This window comes from Marmota monax, unplaced genomic scaffold (genome assembly GCF_021218885.2).
Source record: "Marmota monax isolate L192 unplaced genomic scaffold, Marmota_monax_Labrador192_F-V1.1 WCK01_AAM20220418_F8-fsc00030, whole genome shotgun sequence".
NCBI lineage: Eukaryota > Metazoa > Chordata > Mammalia > Rodentia > Sciuridae > Marmota > Marmota monax.
Window position 1 is genome coordinate 3281994 of NW_026691988.1, and position 27913 is coordinate 3309906.

Below are 27913 nucleotides of genomic sequence, written 5' to 3' on the forward strand. Positions count from 1 at the left end.
ATATTATCTATATGGTGAAAATACACAAGTGCTATTTTTTAAATAATACAAGTCTGCCTACCCTAGTTATAACATACTAAATAATACTTGTTTATTTTTTGAGAGAGAGAAAGGTCCTATAAGAAAGACTATTTCTGGGAGCTGGGGCTGGGGCTCAGCAGTAGAGCACTTGCCTGGCATGTGTGAGGCACTGGGTTCAATTCTCATCACTGCATATAAAGAAATAAAATAAAGGTCTATCAACAACTAAAAAATAAAAATTTTTTTTAAAGACTATCTCTTTAAAGACATAAACTAACATCTGGTTCAAACTAAGCCCCCAGAATCAAAAGATCTTGAACTTCAACCATTTGCTAGTTCAAGTCTAGCGGGATCAGGTTTCATTCAGAGCATGTACTTATTTCCACTGCCTTTTATCCTTTTAAACAGAACCCAAATTTTTGTTCAGCTTTACTGCCTCTTCTACATGTGAACAGCAGAGGCTGGCTCTAGGATGGGCCACAAAGGTAAGTTCTGTTGGTCCAGGCAACTGTGCAATCTTTTTCCTTGCAAATATGCAGAAAGTCTGTTGGTGGATTTCTGGGAAGAAACTTCTCCCTCTAAAAAGAGCCCCTTTGCTGCCTCTGAGCACTGTATACAAAACTCTTGGAAAAGCTGCTGCTGTCTTGAATTTATGGAGGAAGAAAACCTGGGGACAAAATGACGTACAATAGAGAACACTGGCAAGAGTCACAGAAGCCATCCTCTGAGCATGCCACATGTAGTTTGGTCCTATTTCAGAGCTTCTGTGATGTAAAATAAAATACACCTATAGTTGAAAAGGCTGAGCCAAAGGTTTCTGTTACTTGCGGCCAAAAGCATCTTAATAGTTTCACACAGGCTGAAGAAAGCATTAGAAAATAAGCCTGAAGAGATTGGAAGTATATACAGATAGAGCTCAGGTAATCACTACTCCCCAAGAGTTTTATAACCTGCATACCTAAAAGCCATGGTTGTTGAAAACTTTGTTTTTTCCAAATGCTCATTATTTTCCAAAATTTTTTTTATTGGTGCACTATAGTTATACATAACAGTAGGATTCATTATATCATATTCTCACTCACACACACACACACACACACACACACAACATAATTTGATCAATCTCATTCCTCAGTACCTTCCTTTCCCCTCCCCAGATCTGCTTGCTCTACTCTAGTGATCTCCCTTCTATTATTGTCATTTAAATTAGTGCATTATAATTATACACACACACATACATACACACACAATTCATATACAGACATAGCATAACTTGGTAATTTCTTCTGCAGTTCTGCTCCATGTCCTCCCTTTTCCCCTCCCTCTCGATCCCCTTCCCCTACTCTGTTGGTCTTTACGTTTTTGTGCAGATGCTCAATTTTTTAAAACCAACTACCCAAGATAAGATTAGTGAGATGAACCATTAATTAATTCTTTAAGACTCTAAGAATGAAACAAACACAAAATCAAGTATAAAACTCCCTTTCTTCATATATTGAATAGAAGTATATGAAAATTAGGGTATAATTTTCAATAATGCCCAATTCCAATAATAATCAAGATAAATGCCGACAATCTTACCTGTTGAAAAAAAAAAAAAAATCCTGCAGGTCTCATGAAAGATTATGTCGAGAGAGATCTGTGCCTGACAAAGCCCTGTCCACAAGCAACTGGAGCCATCCCAGAAATATTTCCTTTCCTGAAGTGAGACCTCATAACCAAAGGCTGTGCATAAATCATTAAGAATCCCAATCAGAGACCATTATTCTCATAATTATAATGCACATAATCCTTATAATACTGGATTGATGGGCAATCCAGCAGTCTAAACCAAGAGGCATTGGAAACTTCTTGAACCCTGCTGGCTCTGCATCAGATGAACTGCATTTGCACAAATTCCCTATCTCAGATAGAATTCCAATATTGTGTAAGGGCCAGAGCTAGACTTACCTCCTCCCTGTGAGAAGTTATCCTAACATTTGTATAAAATAGCCTGGTGATATGGAGATGAAATGAAATCAACAGAATGGGATTAGAACTCCTGCTCAGCCTCTTATTAGCTATGTAATCATGTTATTGAGTGTTGCTGAGTTTTAGTTTCCCCATAAACAATACAGGGATATAATATGTACTCATTGGATGGCTCTAAGGACTAACTTAGAAGCTATACATAAAGTGGGTGGCACATAATAAAGTGATAATGAATGGTGGCCCACTGTCATCAAAAAGAAATTCTGTGAAAAGGGGGACTATATCCATTTCTTCACTAATAGTAATACAAAAAATAATAATAACATCAGCCATTCATTGAGCATTGCTCAAGAAACTCTGCATGAAGCAATTCCTTTAATCTTTATAATCCTTTAAGGTAAAAATTAAAATTATTTCCAGGTTACAGATGAAGAAGGTCAAAGGACAAACAACTTACCCAAAGCCATACAATCAATAAATGGAAGAGCCAGGATTCAAATCCAGGCTGTCTAGCTCCAAAGACCTTATGTAGTACTGTCACCAATCCAAAAATGACTTCACTACTGTTTAACCAGCACCTAGCATGATTTGGGATAGTCAGTCGTTTATTTAAAAAGTGAAATCAGTAAGTTACTATAACAATTTAGGGCTTTATAATCATTAATAACATATCCTGAGTTATCCCCAACCCCCATAAATTTCACTGACCATCAGGATGTGGGTAGGGTCAGTATCTTATTTCCTCCTTTCTTGAAAATATTTGAACACATTCATAGCATATGTAACAGACATAAATAATACAGATGAAAGAATCACTGTTCTCAATATAGTGAGGAACACAGATAGCAAGGTTAGCATCAATATGTAATCAAACAACTTGTCACTGACATAAATTTTAGTAATTTGGATTCATAAATTACTATCAGTTTCAAAAACAGCCAGTTTTCCAAAAATTACCACTACCAACTTTTCAAGAAACCACATGGTCCCTTCATTGAACATGTTGATTAAATGCTTTTTATTTTTAATTTTTTTGTAATACATGTTTTTATTACTTTATTATTATTGTTGTTCTTTTAACCATGTGAATGGCTCTCGAATCTTTTTTATTTTAAATTTATTTATTTATTTTGTTATACATGACAGCAGAATGCTGTTCAATTCATATTATACAAGGAGAGTACAATTTTTCATGTCTCTGGTTGTACACAAAGTAGTTACACCATTCGTGTCTTCATAACACGTACTTAGGGTAATGATGCTCACCTCATTCCATCATCTTTTCTACCCCCATGCCCCCTCCCTTCCCCTCTCTCCCCTAGCAACATGCTTTTTGAAGAGCACCAATTCTCATTCTCAACTGTATTCAGTACAGACATATTTGCTCTCTAATCGAAATCAAAAAACTTGAATAAAATGCCAAATAAAATGATCCTAGTTATAAATTGACTCAACATCAAAAATCCAAAACAAATGTATAAGCTTGTCACATACAAATACCCCCCAATCCCTTTCAGCAGCTTCCTAGGGAAAAGCAGGAATAAATTGGCCTAACAAGCACAAACATGTCATCATGTTTCCTGTCCACACCTCTTCCCTGTCCCACATCTGCTACTACATTCCCATGAAGAGGGTAAAATTTTTGTGAGATGAATAACCTCATGTTCCTCATGCAATGTCATGCATGCAGTGGCTTCTCAATAAATACCTTTTGTGATGTTCCTAATACTCGGGGAGCCTTTATTTGGACCACCATCATATGATGCTCCAAAGAAAAGAAAAATACACTAATGAGCAATTTCTTCCAATGACAGCATAACCAGGCTCAAACAAACAGTACAGTGCCAACACAGAATATCTCCCTTAATCATAACAGACACTAGGGAGTTTAGGTTTTCTGAGCTCATCCCATCTACACTATACATAAGATCCCCACCCAGACCCATCATAAAACTCAAAATCGGTTAGTAAAAAGTGGTAATCTTTACAACCATCCTACTACCATCTCTGTGTAAATAAACTCTAAATTCTGCAGCTACCAAATAACAGTAGTTGTTCAGGAGGCTCTTCCCAAATAAGCTAACGATAAATCCACCAAGGTTAACTGCACAGGATAAATGCAGAGGCTGCAGACACTGCATTTTAATAGGTCATAAGACAAAGCTTGTCAAAGTCAATCAACCCCCACATGATGACAAGTCCACCAAGCTGGAGCCTACCCTGATCTCATCTTTCTAATCCTCTTCTCTATAAGCTTTGGAATGCTGCATTGGACAGAAATAAATACCTAAACCTTGTCAAAAAAACATAATTCAGTTATAAAATTTTGATCATCAGCTCTTCTTCCATTTTAAATATTGGTAGCACTACTGAAGAGTTACGTCAATGTAGAGTATTTACTCTAAAAAATAAAACTATACATTGAATGATCTTTCTAGTTGAGGTGAATGCCAAACATTGACTCTAGTCCACTAGTAAGTCCATAATTAGAAGGATGTTAGAATTATGTACGGTCCAATCCTGCCATGACTGGAACAACTTTCTCCAGAAGGGAAAAACTGTAACTAAAATGGAATTAGACATGCCATTTGGAATGCCACAAAACTTTTTTTTTTTTTTTTTGCAAGTATTTCTACTCTGAGCACAACGGTTTACTTAGTGAAGCCTCAAATAACTATTGTTAGGTGGAAGGAGCTACAAGATACCCTTAAGGTAAAATTTTTGAGATAAATGCATCCTGAGGTAAAATTCTTGAAGTTTAATATTTGCACAAGTGATTTGGATGCCCCTGGAAAATAATGAGGATGCCCCTGGAAAATAATGCCAGGCATTCAATCTTCAGAGTGTATCAAAAATTCGACTAAAACTATGTCAAAATTTTAAAATTTACCTTTCTAACTTAACTTGCTTTGTGATCCTGCTTGATGTTAAATTCTATGTCATCAATATATCATCCATACAGAACACTACAAAAATGATGGGGGCAGGGGATACCAAACAGATCATCAGCATCATCTCAACATTTTTTCATTCCCAACACCCACGTTGCCAATTATTTGATTGGGATAACAAATGGAAAACTTCCTCAAGTACACACATGTGTGCTCCACCCCCACCAAATATACCACAATTACTTCAGGGGCATTCTCTTCTGTGGCAACAATAAAAAGGAATTAAAGAGATCACTTGGTAAAATGGTACTGGTTTTCATTTTGTTAGGAAGTAGCAGTACCAAAACAAGGGGTTTTAGGGGGAAGATTTTTTTGTTGTTGTTATTCTTTTGTTTTTAGGAAAGATTGTTAGGAAGATTATACAAAGAAAAAAAGCATGAGGAAGATTTTTTTTTTTTTTCTAAGTCTGGATGTCAGATTCTGGGCAACATGGTGAGTTTTTCACATTTCTTCAATGTGACAACAGATTAAATATTCAGTAATAAAAGATGCTGATACCTATCTTATTCAAACAATATTACTTAGAGTAAGACAACATCAAAAAGGCATACAGTTCATGGTAACTATTAATGCAACTATATTCAGATGCTAAAAATTGTGAATTTAAATCTCAGGTATAGTTCACCTTCTTTTAATCACATCAATTAGAGTCAGAATAAATTCATTAAATTCATTTGTCCTTTAATATATTAAAATAACTGCATACTATTAACTTTAAGCAGGTTTCATGGCATTTTAGATAACTTTCATAGTTCTTCACATCACAACACTGAAATAATTATGAAACAGCAAGACACACAACTAACTTCACTACTCTCACATTTCAAATCTCTGAAGAAAGAATATTATGTGAAAGAAAACTTGCCAAAATTCAACACAACTAAAAAATGCAAACAAGTGGTCTAAAAGTAAACTCTGGCCCCTAAAAACTATTTTCCCCCATAGCCCTTGATTCAAATGGAACATATTCTCTTACCAAACATTGGTCGTACCCTGATTCCATCTACTCTGTACATTAATTATTTTCCAAATTTTCAGTCCCCTGGATATTCTATCATGCTCTCAATAGCAAACTTCCTTCCCAAGCAGAAACAAAAATGTACCACAAAACCCAACTGCTATCACAGAATCTGTTCCAAAAATCTCCCGCTTGAAATACATACGCAACTTTTAAGCACATCAAGCCCCCGTGTTCTGCCGTTCCCTGTCATTGGAAGACTGTGGAAAGCTGATGGAAATTCAGTGTCCAAAAGCTTAATGAGCAAAACTGGCCCCACCCAAGCCAGACCCTGCTGGAGAAAGGCATGCTCAGTAGAAAAGCTCAGCTTGGTTCCAAGTCGTTTCATTCCTCAGCTACAAAATTCACATGGGTCAAAGAAAAAAATCAGCTTCCTGGCTGCCTGTTATAGCCACTAAATGAAGAGTCCTTCTACTAAAAAAGCTGATTTTAATGACAAAACTATAATTCTGTAATTAGAATTTTTATAATTCTATTGTTACCAAGAATTTTCTTATCAGTTTTTGTGTTAGTGATTTTTGCTTTGCTTTGGGTCTCCGCCCCTCAACTTTTTTTATGTTTATCATTTTAATCCACAATACAGACACCAAAAGCATATATATTCATCATATAGTCAAATCACCTTTATTTATAAACTTCTACAAATTGTAATACATTTTCAGATACAGAAAAACCATGCAAATACAGAACCCAGTTTTCAACATATAGAGATGATATGTTTATTTTGACTTATCTAAGAGTTTTCTATTCATTCACGGCATATAGAAAAATAGATGCCATTTTAACCTAGATTGGATACTATGATAAAGGTATAAAGCTGATATATCCCTGTTTTACACTGTCAATTCTAAATTGAGAAGTGACAAAAAGTAAGATAATCCTATATCCATCACATGATTACAAATATACATGGAAGCAAAGTAAATGTAAGTTATTAAAGGAAATGATGTCAATTCTAAAATCTAGATCAATGTGATCTGAAATAACTAATTTCCCTTAACTCTATAGTACCAACCTATTACATTTCCACAATTTAAATTCTGGAATTTTTTTCCCAGTGTATATATTTATTTTAATGATTCAGAACTGAGACTACACATTCATATGTGCATTCTCACCCTCCTACTAGAAATCCTCACCTATCAAGCAGTCCCTAAAACAAGGAGTAGTTTTATATGTTCATACTGACTTATTAAAAAATCTTTTTAAAGACTTTGCTCTAACAAATAAAGCACTTTACATATTTAAACAGGATAAGTTTTACTGTATGAAAAAATCTAAATGAAATTAAGTTTCAGTAGCAGTTCCAAGAAGATTAATCTGTCAAAATGAGCAAATACAAAACTTTTAAACACTCCTATATAATGGAAGTAAACTTCACTACCCACCACAAAGTTTTAATTGATTCACATAATGGCAATTTAATGAATTTTTTAGTGGAGCCAATTTTATACAATTCAAAGCATCATCCTTTCTTCAGATTAAGTTCTTTGCACTTTTTTTAATAAATGTTGGTAGTACAATTGCAAATTTGTTACAGTAGACTTCCTGAAAATATTGCCTCCAAACAGTTTTTGAAATTGCTCTGGAATCCAGAAGTCTGAGAGCTATCGATCTAGAGTACTGGTAGACCTCCAACTCCATCCCAGGCGCCTCTGATTACCGTGGATATCTTCTGGTTACCTGAATATCATCTCTGATCACCCTTTCTTATCTTCTGGGGCTCCTGCCTCTTCTTTTACTCTCCTATCCTTATGGATTGAATGTGTCCCTCCTAAAATTCACATGTTGAACCTAACTCCAAATATGATACTATGTGGATACTGTGGCTTTGGAAGATAGTTTCGATGAGGTTTTGTGAGTGGGACCCTAATGACAAAGAAGGGACTCCACAGAAGTATATAAATTATATATATTGTCATTTAAATTGCATTTAGGAAAGAAGTCTATATGAAAATCATATACATTAATAAAGGAAAATTTTTACTCCACCCTTACAATCAGTTCCCTTGAGTATTTAAAAATTAGCATTCTGTGGCAACAATCAAGAACACAAGTAACAATAAATGTTGGTGAGGATGTGGGGGGAGAGGTTGACTCATGCATTGCTGGTGAAACTGCAAAAAAACACAATATGGAAAGCAGTATGGAGATTCCTCAAAAAAACTAGGAATGGAACCACCATTTGACCTGGTTATACCATTCCTCAGTATGTATCCAAAGGAACTAAAATCAGCATACTATAGTGACACAGCCACATCAATGTTTATGGCAGCTCAATCCACAACAGCTAAGCTATGAAATAAACCCAGATGCCCCTCAACAATGGAATATTATTCAGCCATTAAAAAAATGAAATTATGACATCTGCCAGTAAATGGATGGAACTAGAGACTATCATGCTTAGTAAAATAAGCCAATCCCCCCAAAAGGCAAAGGCCAAATGTTCTCTGATACATGGATGGTAACTCACAATAGGTAGGAGAGAGGGAGGAGTACAGGTACACCAGATTGTGGGTGGGGGTGAACGGGAAGGGGGAGGAGGGACGGGAGATACAAATGGGAAAAACAGTAGAATGAATCCAACATAGCTTTCCTATGTTCATCTGTGCATACACTACCAGTGTAACTCCACATCATATCAACCACAAGAATGGGAAGTTATACTCCCATGTATATACAATATGTCAAAATACATTCTACTGTCATGTATAACTAAAAAGAATTTTTAAAAGAATGACTTTATGACATTTTCTGGTAAATGGATGGATCTGAAAATTATCATGCTAAGCGAAATAAGCCAACCCCCCCAAAAAAACCAAAGGTCAAATGTTCTCTGATATATGAGTGCCAAACACAATAAAGTGCGGGGAAGGGGAAGAATAGAAGTTCAGTAGAACAGACAAAAGGGAATGAAGGGAAGGCAGCAGGGAGAGGAATAGGAAAGAGTGGAATGACTCTGACATGACTTTCCTATGTTCATATAGGAATACACCACGTTGAATCTCCACATCAAGTACAACCACAAAATTGGAATCTCTATTAGAATAAGATGTTCCATGTTTATATGTCAAAATATATTCTACTGTCATGTATACCTAAAAAGAACAAAAAAAATAGTGTTCTGAGAATAAACCTCATTTCCAGTTTTATAATGGTATAATATCAAAACATGGCTCCTTTTAGGGGAACACAAGTCTTCCTACTAGATTTAAATTTAAGCTATTCCTCTCCAGTTAAGATTTTAAGTGCATGGAGGTACACAAAATATACAAAGTAAAATACCCAGAAATTTTTACAATTAATTTTTAATATAAAAATTTGTTAATATGAATTTTTATCTATTACATCTGTTTGGGGAAGATTTTCTTAAAGCCATGTTTTGATAGTGTACCATTATAAACCTGGAAATGTGAAGATTTATCTTCAGAATGCTAATTTCTAACTACTCAAGGAAACTGGTTATGAGGGAACTTATGTATATGAGTTTGTTCACAAGAATTTTAGCCTAAACCAAGATCATAATTTCTTGATTTTGAAAACTGTCCAACCTCCTACTTTATGAGGACAAAAAAAAAAAAAAAAACACCACAGAATAAGGAATTAAAATGTAGTAGAGGACTCAACTATTGACGGGTCAACTCACTCCTCCAAAACCTTAATGAACATCAACTCTGAGCACAAAATAATTCTCCAAAATAAACCTCTTTTTGATTTTACACAGAATCCAATTTTGCCATCCACCAATCATCAGGCAAGACTATACTTCCTGAACAACATGGAGAAGTTTTATGACTTCTCAACACAGATGAACTTCAGCTGGTCTGTAAAACTTTCTAACAAACCACACTGCATAGGATTGTTCTTATTGATACATCTGATGTCAGCAAGAAAACACACACACACACACACACAGTTTTCCACTAGTGCCTTGGCTATAGTGCATAAGTTCTCTCCTGACACACACATCACCACAGTTTAACTTCTCTGAGGCTCTAAATTCAGAATAATTTTCCCATGAGTCATTTGCAAAATTTTTCCCAACCAGACATCTTGGCAATGTTAAACTAACATGTTCTATCTATTACATTAAACATAATTACATCTGTTAAAATGCCGTATTCAAAAATATTGTAGATTTGTGGGACTCTGGAAAGAAACACACTGTAGGACCCTGGATTTTTATAGGGGTTTATGGACAGAAAGTGGAGGCAGGTATAAAAATGAGGAGCAGTAGTTGAAAACCTCCAATCAAAATATTACTATTTAAAAAACATTTAAAAAGTATTAGTACAAAGCTCTTAACAAATCTTTTCTAAATTAACTATAAAAGTCAAAAATATTATTTTCTAAATTATACAATCAAACCATTATAGTAATGTGGTACAAACTTTAAAATGCTTTGTTTTTCATCCCATTTCATGGTTGTCAAAAGAAAAAATTACAATAAATTCAATTTTAAGATTTTAATTGGCTTTTGGAGGAAAGGTTCAATTTCAGAATTGGCAACATCCCATTCCACAGAATGAGTATTGCAATGATCTGAGCAGAAAGGGTTGGCTCTACAGACTCAAGAAAAGGGCTAAGGAAAGCAGAGACAGAACAAAAAAACAGATGGTCAATACAGTTAACCTAGTGTTGAAACAGAAATATCTCCTTTAACACACCAGCTCAGGTAAATTGATTGATTGCTGTGAATCTCCTGGGGTTTTGTGGCATTTTGGTTTTGGTTTTGAAAACTTCAGAGTTTAGTCTGATTGCAGACTGCATGACACCTTGTTTGGTCGGCTCTACTGCAGCCTAGTTGCAGAATACTTCAAATCAATAATATCCTTTAAATTTTATCTAACACATATAAGAAACACTTGCTGAGTTCCTATTTTGGATCAAGCACTGATCCAGACCCCAGGAACCTAGGTAAAATTCTTCCCCATATAGTCAAAGGAATTCACAATCCAGCCAGGAAGACAGACACATGAACAAATCATTACACCACACATGATAAGGGATTTAAGAGAAGTACAGAGGGGCTGGGGCTCAGTGGTAGAGCTCCTGCCTCAAACGTGTGAGGCACTGGGTTCAATCCTCAGCACCACATAAGAAAATAAAGATATTTGTGTCCATCTCCAACTAAGAAAATACTTAAAAGAGAGAGAGAGAAAGAGAGGTGTACAGGAAGGGCAAAGCACAAGTGGTCAACTCCCTTGGGAGGTCAAGAAAGGCATTTTAAGCTTATGTGTTTACACTCATTCTTCTTGCACTATGAATGGACAGGTGTTACTGCTAGGTAGTTTCCCTAAGGACTAAAGAAATAATATTGAAGCACCTATCACAAAGTCCACTACGTACAAAGAAAAACAAGAAGATTTTGCTAGCACCCATACAATACCCTACATATGACAGAGCAAAATGGGATTTTTGCAGAATCAAAATTTAGAGTCAGAGAGACCTCAGTATTACCTTGTTTTACTAGATTGGGAATCTGAGGCCCAGAAGTTAAGATTATTTGTCTAGATTACATTTTAAATCAATGGCAGATGTGTCCAGGCTAGATGTCAGATTTTGACTAATACTCCCAATTCTTTTCCCTATAGCAGAATGCCCTGCCTGGATGAGAACAAACAAGGAAGACACACTGATAAGGAGAAAAACAGTAATCCGGACCCTTTATTGCTGTCTAAGAGCCTGAGACCAAAAATTCAGCCAACCTAAAATACCTGTCAGCTCTATCTCAACCTCTGTACCCAAAAAAATCCTACACCTGCCTTTTTAAATGTGTGTGTGTGTGTGTGTGTGTGTGTGTGTGTGTATATATATATATATATATATATATAAATAAATTTCAAAAAAGTGGGGACAGACACAGAGACAAAAAAATCATCTACTCTTACTTCCCAAACTAAAAGAACATTAAACTTCTATTCAAAAAGCTTTGATAATATTTGCATGTTGCTATTTAGCTAAGTCTGTGGAGATCAAAGAAAAATCACTATGACAGCCACTGGTAAAATACTAAATGAATGTAAGTTACTATTAAACATAGAATTTCAGTCGTCAAAAATTGCATCTATACCCTTCCCCTTCAAAGGTTGACTGTATCATTATGTTTACCTTACTTTTTTATATATCAAACATTAACATACAGTAATCTCCTAGCTTCACATCAAAAATTTCACTCTCTAAACTTGACTTATAGAAGAAAACCTTAATAAGTCCCAATAGTTTCTCAGCCCACAGCCTCATCCACATAAAAGAAACAAAAAATATCCAACATCAGGCCAGCATACTCACCACTACCTCTGCCTATGAGATCTTAATTTTAATTCTGTGCACTTGGGTTCTGCTAAGATCTATTCATCCCCTGAGGAACTGCTGTTTGATGATAGCTGCTGAGAACACCAACCTACATAAAATGTGGCTCCAGAAGTGTGAGAGAAGGGCATTTGAATAAATAACTATAGTACAAAGTGAGTAAGAGCTATAATGTAGGCATAAATGATCTAACAGTAACTGACTTGATGAGGGAAGGTTTCCCAGGGTGACATGAGCTGACCTTGAAGGATAACAAAGAACTTACTGGGAAGATTGTAAGTGAGTGTAAGTATACTCCTTGGCGTGGGAACAGAAAGGGAAGGGCCCAGGATCATCAACAATAAATGTGGTGAGAGAACGGGGAGTACCTCATCTGCCTGGAACATAGGGTGGGAGTGGAGATGGGAAAAGGAAGCAAGAGCCAAACAATGCATGATCGGTATGCTAACTCAGATGTTTTTACTCTATCCTGTAGGCAATGGGAAATAATACTTTGTATTTCAGCCATGTGAGAAAAAAATGATACAATGAAAGGAAACTGGTTAAGATGAGGCTTCAGTGACACAAGAGACAGACAGGGTTGAAAGAAAAAAGGCAAGTAAACAAGAGTTCATAAATGTTTAGTGGGCAAAATGAACAGGACTTAATATTGAAGTGGATTGTTGGAGTAATAAAGAACTAGGTTTCTGGGCTGGGGTTGTGGCTTAGTGGTAGAACACTCGTCAGGTATGAGTGAGGTACTGGGTTCAATCCTCAGCACCACATAAAGATTAAAATAAATAAAATAAAGGTATTGTGTCCATCTATAACTAAAAAAATTCAAAAAAAAAAAAAAAAAAAAAGAACTAGGTTTCTGAATTCCTGGCAGAAAAAGGTCAGAGAGTAGTGTTATTAACCTAGAGAGAGACTTTCAAAAAGACTAGGAAACAAAAATAAAGGAAATAAATGCTTCCACGTTGATGTATTTGGACTGAATGTCCATGTGACAACCAGGCAGAAAATGAGAAGGCTGGCTGGAAATGTGTGTCTGAATGACAGAGGCTGGGTTTCTATTCTAAGATCTAGAACTACTTGGTCAATCAGTGTTATCAGAGATAGACGGGGGAACTACCACGAAAAACAAGAAAAATGCTCATAATAAACCCCAGACAGAGGGAACAAGGAACCTATCAAGGAAAAAAATCAGCATAAAAACAGCAAACCAAAAAGTACTGGAAGAAGTAGCCAACAGGGACATAGTCATACTGATACTAATACTAACAAGGGTTAAAAGGTGTCATAAAACTGCTGGTAACCTCAAAGGACAAGTTCAGTTGCTAGTGGGAGAAAAAGCCTAGTTGCAAAAGACAAAAAAAAAAAAACGAAGAGGCCAAAGTAAGAAGTAACATGTATACAATTACCTCTGAAATCTAGCCTTTTCTTCAGAACAGGGGCAAGTAATAACTACCCAAAAATGTAGGGTTGAGGGAAGATGTTTACATATAGAAAAGGTTTGGATTGTTTTGTTTGGTGCAGGTTTTGGGGGAAGAAACAAAGAAGGAAAAGGTTCAAACTACAGAGGATAATATAACCTTGGACAGCAGGAGGGGCATCTCTACCCCAGAGACCAAAGGGAAGGGTAAAGGCAAATGCACAGAAGCTGGGAGAGGAAGAGGTTTAAGGAAGCTAGAAAAGTAAGAGTGGGTCTGAAGCCCTGATCTCCGTTTTGAATAACTTCTTCTAAAGCATTGCGGGGAGGGGGCGGGGTGGAGACGCTGAGGAGAAAGGGAAAATTTTGGAGAAACTATGGTCAACACAATCAAAAATAATTCTCACAGCATTTACGTAAACATGTGGCTCAAAACAGGTTAAGTTGAGTAATATTCAGCATGTAGAGTCATCGGTGTTTTAAACTTTTCAATCTTTGGGATTTCCTGCATCATCTTTGATCTTCTAATATATTAACTCTATTTTTTCTAATAATATTAACTCGATTTCTTCTAATGTAGTTACTCGATTTGTATATCAGTATCTCTTAAGTTATCCAAAAAATATATTATCAAATGAGTGCTAATCTTATCAGCATCATGACAGAAAAGTAACACACTGATATTATACAGTTTGAGGAGTGGCATTTTGTTTTCATCATAGTGTGTGCCAAGGGCTTGACTAAATTTATTTTACGAGATACAATAACTACAACTGTAATTCCTATTCTTAAACTGTGAAGCCTGTGTCTCAATAAAATCCCAGTTTAAAAGACAAGACGATGAAGACCACCATCACCACCAGAGCCCCATAAGAACATGTGAAAGGTTATAAAACAAAACTCCTTTTATAGAGTTGAATCCTTTCCAGGGTGGGCCTTTAAGACATTCTGACAGTGCACACAAATACTATCTCTGGAACAAAACCAAAACAGCACAGCTGCAAGACATCTTCCTCTGAGGTTGTAACTGACTCAATCACAGTTCTTCCTTTTAGCAAAAGAGTCCATAAAAGCCAGACGCACAGCTATTTTCCCCTACAAAGTGGAACTACTTTCTCGTGATCCAAATTTCATAAAAAGCTAAAATAGACAGTATGTCCATTTTAATTTTTTAAAGAAAATCTAATCTTGTTAAGGCATCTATTTATAGTTTTCATTAAGAAAAATGCCCAAGTGATCCAAAGCTATGCTAAAATAAATAGAAATATACATTTTTAAAACTATAATCCATCACAACCATAAACAGGAAATTTAGATCCACAGTAACAAAATATTTTTTCAAACTTCTAAAACTAGTGATAAAAAAAAATTAATGACTGGTATTCATATTTACATTATTGATTTATTTTGAGCTTAATTTAAACTTATATCTGAATATTTATACCCACTTAAAAAAAAAAAAACCACTTGAGATTAATTTAAAAATCAAAGACAACTTGAAATCAATTTGGAGTAACTCGACCTAAGAAAAACAATTCAGGTAAACAAATTAATGCTTTATCTTGTGATACTTTCACTGTAGTTTTAACTACATATCTATAGCAATACCAGCAAATACTCTTCGACAAATAAATCTTCTGCAACCAAAATGAAAACCAAAAACTAAAGTAACAATCCCCCCTTATCAAAAAAAAAAAAAATCAGCCTTCCATAAACTTCAAAACTTAAGTTGAAGTTAATAGTGTTGGGTAGCCTAATGCTTCAGAAGTTAATGACAGAGAAGATAATCTATATTGCTTTGACAATAATTTATTCTGAATAACAACAAAAAAGACAACAGAGGGAAATAAAGTAATTACTAACAAATGACTTATTGGAATATTATCTAAAATTCTAGAGAAACAGAATACCAAAACTTGTGCCAAAATATAAAATGTGCAATATTATAAAACTAAGAGATAAGGGAATTTCTCAGCCCAAGTTTCAAAGATGCTTTCAACATACTTTCTGTTGGTCCTATTATATTGCTGTAAATAAAATATTTTACTAATTACAATAGACCTACCCTGCTTTGTGGGCAAGCTGTCTGCTTTATAAACATCCTAATTTATGAGATCCTAATTTAAAATATCTCTGCACTGGGAATATTATCAAGTTCATTTTACACTTGAATAAAATGAAGCTAAAGCTGGGCACAGTGGCACATGCCTATAACCCCAGCAGCTCAGAAGGCTGAGGCAGGAGAATTCCAAGTTCAAAGCAACAATGCAGTGAGGCCCTAAGCAGCTCAGCAAGACCCTGTCCCTAAACAAAATATTAAAAATGGCTGGAGATGTGGCTCAGTGGTTATGAGTTCAATCCCTGGTACCAAAAAAAGAGAAACTGAAAAACTTCCCTTATGAAGTATGGAATGCAAAATTGTATAGTGGTTAATCATCAGTCTTGGAGTTAGACAAACCTGGATTTCGATCCTGGCTCCACCTCCCTAACAACTATGTATGATGTAGAGCTGACCTGAATCCAATTCTATTTTACAATAGATATGTTCTTATAATGTTCATGTAATCTCAGTTATACCTCATTGCACTCCAAAAAGTAGCCTTTATATAAAGGGTCTCACCTACCCACACATAAATATCTTACTGAAGTGTTTCTATTCTAATACAATAAATTTTCTCCAAATTATTTTTTATAAATGTATAAAGGAAACTGTAAAATATAATGTAAAACTGCGGATCTTTCTTCTACCTTCCAAACACATGCAAATACATCAACAGATACTTACCTGGCACTTAACATTAATGGCCTTCCTTCAAAGCACTAAGAATTATTCAGGGATACCAGAGAAGTCGAAATGCAAATCCATCTCTATAAATTTGTGAGTGAACTATAAATGCATTTTAAGAAAGAATATATGTGTACAGGTATTACAAACATATATAAGCAGACTTCCCAGAACAGTTCTGATTTCAAATATTCTATCTACTGTCTCCTTAAATAAACTCACACAGTCCATTTTTTTTTTTAATTGATAATCACCAGACTTAGGAGTTGAGAACAAGAGATTTCTAGAAGAAATCTGAATACAACTTTGAAAAAATATTCCATTGATGGGAAAGAAGGACAACAACATTCAACAGTAGTGGGAATAGTCCTTGAGCAAAGGGAAGAAACAAGATGCATGAGTTGTTCTGGACGTCTGGGGGAGTGGTAAAAAAAAGCAGTGAGCTGACTACTGGATGAGAGTTGCATACAAAGATAAATCAGAGCCAGGACCAGTGGTGCATAACTGTAATCCCAGTGACTGGGGAGGCTGAGGCAGGAGGATCACGAGTTCCTCAGAGGTAATGTTAAAATATTACAGCTGGAAAGATTACTGAGGGCTTTGATGCCCAGCATAAAAAACATGCCCTAAAAGATACACTTGAAACAATCCCTAAAGATCGTTCCCTTTGAGGTAGCAGCTTTAGTGAGATATTATACAAGTCACCCATTCTAAGGATACCATTCTATGGTTTTTAGTACAGTCACAGAATCGTGCAACCAACACCACAAACTTTTGAACCATATTCATCACCTCAAAAAGAAGCCCCAAACAATTCCTAGTTCATTCATTCATTCATTCATTCAAAGAAAGAAAGCAAAGCAAAGCAAAGCAAAGCAGATCATAAAGAAAACCACAGACCAACATCCCCATAAATATACAGGCAAAAATCTCTGACAAAATATTGGCAAATCAAATCTAGTAGGATATTAAAAATATACTACAACCAAATAGGACTTATGACAGGTACACAAAGGTGGTTCAACAAAGGATAATTAACAAATAAATCATAACAGAACTGAAGGAGGAATAAAACATAATTATTTCTTTTTTTAATCAATTAACAGTGTGATGTATTATTGCATTAGTAAAGCACCTGTGATTTCTTTATTGCTCATTTTTTTATTAGCATGTTATAATTATATGTAACGGTGGGATTCATTGTTACATATTTGTAAATGCACACATACAACCATTTCAACAGATAAAAAAAAAAACTTTTATAACAAAAACCCAACATCTTTTCATGATAAATACACTCAACAAACTAGGAATTGAAACAAACTTCCTCAATATGATAATGGGCATTTATAAAAGCTCGTTCCTTTAACATCAAGGAACAAGATGGAGAAAGACTGAAGCCTTCTTCCTAACATCAGGAACAAGATGGGATGTCTTCTCTTACCATTTCTAGTCAACATTGTACTGACAGCTCAAACCCAGGCATTAGGCAAGAAAAATAAATAAAAAAGTATCCTTTTAAAAAAAAAAAGGCATGCTGGGCTGGAGGCACATGCCCATTATCACAGAGGCTCAGGAGGCTGAGGAAGGAGGATTGCAAGTTCAAGGACAGCCTCAGTAACTTAGTGAGATGCTATCTCAAACTATCTTAAAATAAAAAATACACAAAGAGCCTGGGGTGTGGCTCAGTGGTTAAGCATCATTGGGTTAAATTCCCAGTTGAAAAAAAGAAAATTTCTATTAGGAAAGAAATATCTCTACTTGCAGATGACATAATTTTATATAAAGAAAACCCTAAAAAAATTAAAAACGATAATAAATTCACTCAACAAAATTGCAGGACACAGGTCAATGTACAAAATCAATCATATTTCTACAAACTTGAACAATATTGAAAAAATAATTCCACTTAGCTTCAATAAGAATAAAGTACATAGAAATAAACATAACCAAGTAACAAAGAAGCAAAAGAAACTGAAACTAAACATCATTGTTGAAAGAAATTAAAGACCTAAATAAGTGTAAAGACATCTCACGTGCATGAATTCAAAGATTTCATACTGTTAAGATGGCAATACTCCCCACATTGATCTACAGATTCAATGCAATCCCTATCAAAATCCCAACTGGTTTTTGGTTTTTTGTTGTTTTTGTTTGTTATTTTTTTGTTTTGTAGAAATGAACATGGTCATTATGAAATTCATATGGAACTGCAAGAGAACCCAAATGGCCAAACCAATCCTGAAACAGTAGAAAAAAGTAAGAAGATTCAGTTTTAAATTCACAACTTTGAAACTTACTACAGGACTGGGGTATAGCTCAGTGGAAGAACATTGTCTAGCATGTATAAGTATGTTGACTTGTTCCCCTGTACATTTTGCTTTAATTTTTTTTTTTTTAACTACAAGGAGAGGGTAATGCAAATAGTATGGGAATGGTACTAACTAGCAAAAAAAATAAAATAAATATAGATGAATAAAATAGAACTGAGAGCCCAGAAATAAATAAAGTCTGTTCAATGGGGAAAGATTAGTATTTACAAAGAGTACTGGGACAACTAGACATCCACATGCAAAAGAATGAATGTTAACCCCTATTTTCATGCTATAGACAAAAATTCAGTTGGATCAAAAACAAATGTAGAAGCAAAAACTATAAAGCTCTTAGAAGGAAACATAGGTATAAATCTTCATAATTTTGGATTAACAAACACATTCTTAAATAAGACAACAAAAGCACAAGCAATAAAAGAAAAAAAAACAGATGAACTGGACTTCATCAAAATTTTTTAAAAATCTGAATCAAAGGATAATATTGGGAAAGTGAAAAGAAAAATTGAAGGAGAAAATTTTACAAACCATATATCTAATAATTATATCCAGAATACAAAAAGCATTCTTAAAACTCAACAACAAAATACCTCAATTAGGGGTTGGGGTTGTGGCTCAGTGGTAGAGCGCTTGCCTAGCACCTACCATGTACAAGGCACTGGGTTCAATCCTCAGCACCATATAAAAAAATAAATAAATAAAGGTATTGTGTCCAACTACAACTAAAAAAAATAATACCTCAATTACAAATTGGGCAGAAGACTTGAACAGACATTTCTCCAAAGATAATATACAAACGGCCAATCATCACATGAAAAGATGTTCAACATCATTAGTCATTCAAAAATGGAAATTTTTTTTAATAAGACACCTCTTTAAACTAGATGGGTATCTTTAAAAAATAATAACAAAGGAAGGCGTATTGGTAAGGATTTAGAGAAATTAAAACCCTCATACATTGCCAGTGGGGGTGTAAAAGTACAGCAAGCCCAGAGGTCCAGGGAAAGGAAGAAGTGGAACAGTGACTACTTATGATGCACAGGGTTTCTGTAAGGAAGACAAAAGATGTTCTCAAATAGTAGTAAGGGTTAGCTAACATTTTAAATATAATAAACACCATTGGATTTAACAGGCTTCAAAATAGATGATATAGTGAATTTTATGTGAATTCATCTTACAAAAAAGGGTAGGACCCAAACAACTCAGAAGGCTGAGGCAGGAGGATCACAAGTTCAAAGACAGCCTCAGCAACCAGGAGGTGCCAAGCAAGTCAGTGAGACCCCATCTCTAAATAAAATACAAAACACGGTTGGAGGTGTGACTCAGTAGTTGAGTACCCCCGAGTTCAATCCCAGTACCAAAAAAGAAAAAAAAAAAAAAGGTGGGGGCACAGTGGCATGTGTTAAAAAGTCCCAGCTACCCAATTGAAGCAAGAGAATCAAAAGTTCAAGGCCAACCTGGGCAACATAGATCCCATCAAAAAAGGGAAAAAAGAAGCCTTGCACAGTGGTGCAAGCCTGTAATCCCAGTGGCTTGGAAGCTGACACAGGAGGAGCATGAGTCAAAGCCAGCCTCTGCAAAAGCAAGGCAGTAAGCAACTCAGTGAGATCCTGTTTCTAAATAAAATACAAAAAAACTGAGCCACAACCCCAACCCCTAATTGAGGTATTTTGTTGTTGAGTTTTAAGAATGCTTTTTGTATTCTGGATATAATTATTAGATATATGGTTTGTAAAATAAATAAAATACAAAATACAAAAAAATAAAATACAAAAAAAGGGCTGGGGATAAGGCTCAGTGGCTGAGTACCCCTGAGTTCATTCCGGTACCCACCCCCCGCAAAAAAAAGAACAACCAAATACAGGGCTAGAATTGTGGCTCAGTGTTACAGTATTTGCCTAGCACATGTGAGGCACTAGGTTTGATCCTTAGCACCACATTAAATATATATACACATATATTGTGTCTATCTACAGCTAAAAAAAAAAAAAAATTTTTTTTTTTTTTAAAGGACCAAGTACAGAAGTAGACAGAATCCATCTTCTCAAGCAGGTACATTAACCTACACTCAAGTAAGAAAACACTTGAAAGGAAGTCTCAGTCGGTAAAAAGGCTTATAGGCTTATCTACCACAGGAACATGAATCACAAACCAGCTCAAGAGTGCAAGATAAACGCTAAGAATGAAGAACAGAAAACCTAATACCAAATCACTCATTAAGTGTTCATTCATTTACCAAATAATGAATAGTGACGGAGCTCATTTGGTACCAGGCAACTATGAACACAGATATGATGAGTCTCCAGTAGATACACTGACCACATATTCTAGAACCAATTCAGCTCTCTCAGACTCACTCACTTAATGCCTGGCTCCCCCACAAGGTTCTAAGCTCCACAAAGCTGAATAATCTTTAAAAGAAAAGATTCACAAATGTGTAGTCACAGTTTCTGCTCCCTCGCCCCAAAGAGAATTTATCATGCCTTTGTAATTTCAATTTTAAAACCAACTTGACTGATTTATTGGGGAATGGGTTGAGTTAGTAGAGAAAATACAGGAGAGATCAATCAGGAATTGCTAGTATTTTTTTGGAGGGAGGGGATAGCTTAAGGATCAGAGAGTCTAATGGTTGCTCTATAATTTTTTTAAATTTTGCTGGCATAATGAAACTTCTTTTGTTTTTCAAGAGACGAGAGTAAAAGATTCTTTGTTAGTGTTGGGACTTACATTTAAAACTGGACCATGAGAGAGCTCATCTCTGCAAGTTATATTATCTGAACAGGAAAAGTATCAGTGGAATAAAGTGTATAAATTCAATAATATCCAATTCATTGAATGGTAAGAAGACAAATGACTGAAGAAATATAAGCATTAAGGAAGAAAGAAAAAGCAATGAAATGAACATCAAAATGATTCACTTAAATAGTTAACAAAGAAAGAGCAGGGGGTTTGGAGCCAAGTTAATAAATTCAATTTAGACTGGGTATCAATAAAACGAGGAATAACTAATAAGCCAACAATGGAGATAAAATGAAATCAAAGAAATGAATATTCAATTAACCTAGAGACAGACATGAAAAGAGGAAAAACAATAAAAAGAACAGATGAGAGAAACAGAAAACAAATATCATGATGGTACCAAACCACACTAATAATTAAATTAAATATAAATGGTTTAAAAGCACCAATTAGAATACAGAGATCATAGGGATGAATAAAAATGCAAGACCCAATTCTGTGATATATAAAAGAAAGTTACTTTTTAAAAATAGGGCTGAGAACAAGAGAAAGGTTATGAAAAAGTAAGCTATTATGTACAGAATAAATTATGATGGGAAAACAAAAAGATGGTGCCAAGATGAGAGAAATGAGGTCCAAGAATGAAGGAAAGAAAAGTCAAGACAAAGATCTTATAATAATAAAAACAAGTGTGATCTATAAATATGCTTAGGGCATATAATTGTATATCCTTCAAAGTGCTTAGAACTTAATTAATTACACTGGTAAACTTTGTTTAAAAGGTATAATCTTGGGGGCTGGGGTTGTGGCTCAGCGGTAGAGTGCTCGCCTTGCAAGTGAGAGGCCCTGGGTTTGATTCTCAGCACCACATAAATAAAATAGAGATATTGTGTTCGATTGCAACTAAAGAATAAATATTTTTAAAAAAGGTATAATCTTAGCTCAAGTCCATGACTTAAAAACACCAATGATTTTGAACTGTAATTTGTGATACTCCTTATCTACCCTTACTTTTAATTCCCCCATCTACCGGGTTAGTTACATTTTCCTACATGGCTGTCTTCTACATCAATACAAAATATAATGGTAGTCAAAAAGCTGGCAGCGGGTAGGCAGAAGGCTTAAATGGTATACTATACCAAGTATACTTTTATAGGACCTTTACAAATCTGCAGGGCCTTCACTAATTTCCAATTGCATTCTAATTTAATAAATTTAACCTCACAGACTTTCGACATGCTAATTCATATTTCATACAATAGGAAACTCTTATTATTGAGCATCTATATGGGTTTTGCTTGTCTACATAAATTTAACATTAAATATTTTTATTCCTTGATGCCCAAATACCTTTATTCTTTAAAACAATAATGTGTTCAATGTTATTTGAACTTCCAATTCAATCCAAAAGCCTCCATATGTGTTTCTTTCTAGTAGTTTTTAAGATTTAAAATTGTGGCCCCAAAATAAACATTTTTAAGTATTCTAATACCTGCTAGAGAAAATGAAAACAATATGAAGATGCATATATGCTTGTCATGGTATCTTTGCTTTATTCTTCTTCAGAGATATTTAATCTTTGTAAAAGAAAAGCATAAAAAATATTCTGAACTTATTTTGAGAGGACTAAAGAGTTCACATCCATGGTTATAATTTGTTTCTCTTGGACCTAAACATACACCCACCCATTGGCTTCAGAAAAGTGCTTGGAAAGAAATCGTAGGATCGTGATACTTCCTGGAAATTTCAACTAAAAAAAAAGTGTCCTTTCCATGAAGGGAGACAGCCAACAGCAAATGATACAAATGTTCTTTTAAGTTAATACTAATTTGTAAAAATCTATCCTTACACAAAATATACATTCCTTCATTAAACAATTCTTACTTGAGCAACTAACAAGAGGGTGATTTACAAATGGATTTGTCCTCTCATGCATTGATACACAAAAAAGTTCCATTAAATACTAAGTAAAATGATTCAGTAAGAAAAAAATTATGTACCCAATTTTGTAGGATCATTCCCAGCTCCCAGTATGCCTTTCTTTACCACTAGTTTGCTATTAAGATTGGGGCTGAGAAGGTAGCTCAGTGGCAGAGGGCTTGCAGTGCTTAGCAAAGCCTTGGGTTCAATGCCCTGTAAAGGGGCTGGGGCAGGGAGATTGCCATTGAGACTGGCTGCCTCTGCAAGTAAGCAATCACATTGCTAGGGGCAAGACTCCATCTTTCATCCTTATCCTCCACAGTAACCTGGCATGTAGCAGGTAATCAAAGGAATTAATCTGATGAATTAATGAACTGCATCTAATTCACTAAGTAGTTAACAGCTAACATAAATCCCAGTTTGGAAAAAAAAAAACTTCAATATAGTTACCGTTCTTGTCTCTCAATCTAGGCTTTATTATGTGTTTCTACTACTAAAATTGCCATTTTGAATTCTCAGTAGTAGTCAGTCTCTCTCACTGTGAACTCAATTGCTCAGTTTTGCTTTTAAACTCCCAGCCTGGCACATAGGAAGAATGAGCCCGAATACATTTCATAATAAACAGAAACAAATGCCAAAGGTAGCTCCTTAAATCAGTATTACAAAACTTTATGTTATTCTGTAGTAAATACAAATGTACCTAATTAATAATAATGAAATTTACTATTATAATTAAATATTGAGGGGCTGGGGCTGGGACTCAGTGGTAGAGCACTCGCCTCTCACGTGTGAGACCCTGGGTTCGATCCTCAGCACCACATAAAAATAAATAAACAAAAAATAATAATAATTAAATATTGATCCTAGTCACCTTATAATAACCAAAGATTTGTGCCCCAAGAACTGCACAACTGATGACCTACAATATTGGATTTTACCAGATTTTACTGCACAGAGAGAAATACAAGACCACTACTAGAGTTGGAAATGTCATATAGTAGTCATACATAAAAGAAATATAAAATAAAGTTTTCTTGGGCCAGGAAATCCTCCAGAAAAATCCAGTATATGATAATTCTAAAACAAAGATATTTGTAAGTATGTGTCTTCCTTCCAAAATAACAGGGCTGAAGAACAACTCAGTGATAGAGCACTTGCCTAGCATGCTCAAAGCCCTGTATTTGATTCCCAGCACCACAAAATTAACACTAATAATAACTAAACTAATTTGAAAAATGTTTCCAGTGGCTCCTGCAGAGCCTACAAAATGAAGACAAAACTCATTATCATACCCATGTTCAATACAGTCTGACTCCTCCCTAGTTTTACAGCCTGTCTTCTTCCTATCCCCACTTCTCACACACCCTGAATTCCAGCCACACCAGCATCCTCAACATGAAATAAAGTTTCATGTTTCAAGGTCAGCTGAGCAACACAGGCAACATAACAAGACCCTGTTTTGTTTTGTTTTGTTTTTTTAAAGGCGGGTGGATTGATTGGAAATGCTCAACCAAAATGGTAGGATTTATTCCTGATGGTGTATTTATTCCTTGTACTTTATTTGTATTTTTCTGTGTAGTCAAATTTCTGCACTTATATTAGTTTAATATTTAATTTTTTTCAAATAAAGTCCCTTAAAACAAAATAATGTACAGTTTTCTCCCTTTCTTTACTCCTGCTGGGTAATTAATAAACAGTACCAAACGAGATCATGAAGTCCCAACAAAATTATAATAAACTGGTTTTGTGCTATGCAGTATAGACTTACATAAAACACAGAGGTACATTCATACTATTCCTCCTTGAGCTTGGCACAATATACAAGAAATCACTGGACCCTAAGACACACATGCTTTCAGACACTGTTACATCAGACGACTTTTTTAAAGTTAAAAGAATGAAAGGAATTTCCTGGATTTTATCAAGGCAATTTCCCCACAGATTTTTGTCCCCACTTTTTAAAACAAGGATTAAAGTCACTTCACAAAATTGAGTGTATACTTGCTGCTTAAAATGCTATTCAGAACATGAAATTAAAAGATCTTTAAAAAGCAATACAGATCAACAAAAGGCTTAAGATATCCTGCTCAGCAATTGTTTCAACAGTTTCCATAAAGAAAATCAAAAAGCAACCATGTGAAGTCACATCTAAGTGCAGAAGGGATCTACTCGAGATCACACAGGAAACACATATCAATCTAAGATCAAGAAAGAGCCTATATTTTATTTTATTATCACAGGACATGTTTCACTGACAAGTTTTCTCTACAACCTCATTAAAATACCAAGCACAATACATGCATAATTTAACACAGCACAAGGACAGGGACATATTTTTCAGAACTGCAAAGTGGCATCTGTAGAATGTCTCAAAGGAGTGACGAAGGCACTTCTTTAGCCCTAACAAAGAGAACAATGTTTCCACTAAAATACTACAGGGCTATTGCATTTCGGAGAGGAAAGGCAATAAAAATTAACACAAAACAGAACTGAATATGTAGAATGACAATCTGTAAATAAGAACTAAAAGAAACTATTGAGGATACAAGTTTCACTCATTATAGTGCATAAAACTAAGAGCTTAATGTCTTTCAAAAATCAAATAATTTCAGGTATTAAATATGCAAAAAAAACAAATTTAAAAAAAATAAAATTACTTATTTTGTCAACTGAACTAATTCTTTTAGACTTCTGAACACTAACTATACTTCTATAATTTCCACTATTTAAAAGACAGTTAATACGCCTAGGGGTGTAGCTTAGTGGTAGAGCACTTGCCTAGCATGTGACAGGCACTGGGTTCAATCCCCAGTTGGGGGAGGGGGTTAAGATAGCTAATAAGCTATGCCAGCATTATGCTAAGCAAACTACTATGTCATTTAATTTTTCATGACAACTCCATGAAAAAATGTACTATCAAAGATAGTATAGATTTGAGCTAAGGTTGTGACTCAGAGGAAAAAGCACTAGCTTATCATGCGTGAGGCACTGGGTTCAATCCTCAGCACCACATAAAAATAAAATAAAGGTATTGTGTCCATCTATAACTAAAAAATAAATGTTAAAAAAGATACTATAGATTTTTCTTCAAAAAAAATGAGTCTTAGAAACACAAAATGACTATTCATATCCCTTCACTCTGAGCTATAAAACTTGACTTTCTTTCCAAGACATTTTTATTCTGAAATTCAAGACTATATATATCACATAAGGTTTACATGGATTAAAGTCAAAATATTTTTAATGAGACAGGAACTTCTAAAACTTCATACAAAAAATGGAACTAGAAGCTTAATGAACTGGGGGTGGAGGGGAAATCAGAATATACCTATTCTTAACCAAATAACATTTTCAAAAACTGTTCAATTGTTTCTTAAGCTACTGGGCAGGGGTGCCAAAAGACAGGATTAATTACAAAACAGAGTAAATATCTGAATATATTCAATGAAAAAAAATCACAAACAGGAACTTAAGTTCACCGATTTTTATCTGAAGTTTATGTGCTTACTGGATAATACCCCAAAAAATAACATGATGACTTTTGTATTGTGAGCAAAAACTTCTCATTTATTTATAAACAACAGGCTTATTAAAGTAAACAAAATAGTAAATAAGGTACATAAGTAATTTTTTCTCTATAGGACTATGTCTCATAAATTATCAGTCAGCCCTATTTTTAATTCCCAAAAACAATGCTACTCACTAATCTTCCTCAAATCCAGTTCTGATCAAATCATGCATCCCTGTGGAAAATCTCAATGACTCCACTAACTGCAGGTGGCAAACAATCTCTTCCACCTGAAAATGCTGGGTCCTTCAAGCTCTTGCGTAATGGTCCTTTTGAGCCTTCAGCCCAGATCTGCCCGGGATGAATACTATCATCCAGGGAAAGCCACTCAAAGTCTCTTGGTTCACTCCTTAGACTTTTCTCAAAAGACAGCCAGCTGAGGAGAATGACAGTCCACTCCCAAGTAAAGTCCAGCTAGCGGGCTATGACCCTGCCAAAGACTTCCCTACCGCCCCCAGCTCCATGCCATCCTTTCAATCCTCTGAATCCTCCCCGACACCTATCTCAGTTCAGCACTGTTCCAAAGGATAGGCGTATCTACCCATCCTACTCACCCTACAAAATGAGTCTGTTTTACCCATCTCTGTATTCTCCACACTCTTTGACACAAAGTTATGCTGTGTCTAAGTTGGGTAGAAAGAAATGCATTCAGAAATCCAGAGCACTTATATTTTCAAAAGATTCTGGGCATTATAGTCTTATTTTTCTATAAGCCAAGATAATCACCTTAACTATTCAGTTATCATAACATTAAGTTAAGCGGCACTCTAATGGAACCAATTTATTTTCAGCACATTTTTAACAAGAAATTAAACATCTTTTAAGAAATCACATTAAGAAAATGTAAGGAGAATGTGATCTACTTACTACCTTCACTCAATTTGATTGCT

At 35.0% G+C, this 27913-nt stretch overlaps 1 protein-coding gene across 27 annotated transcripts in view; it reads right to left on the reverse strand.

The window, feature by feature from the left end:
• Positions 1-27913, reverse strand: part of Epb41l2 (erythrocyte membrane protein band 4.1 like 2) — a 200746-nt gene that overhangs the window by 114242 nt on the left and 58591 nt on the right. Inside the window, exon 1 of one of the 27 annotated variants that reach the window (XM_046449392.2) lies at positions 6112-6265. The exons of 25 other annotated variants lie outside the window; for them this stretch is intronic. The gene's annotated coding sequence lies outside the window, so the exon portion shown is untranslated. Of the gene's footprint in view, positions 1-6106; positions 6266-27913 lie in introns of those variants that run through there. One more of the 27 variants, XM_046449376.2, reaches the window with a different exon arrangement.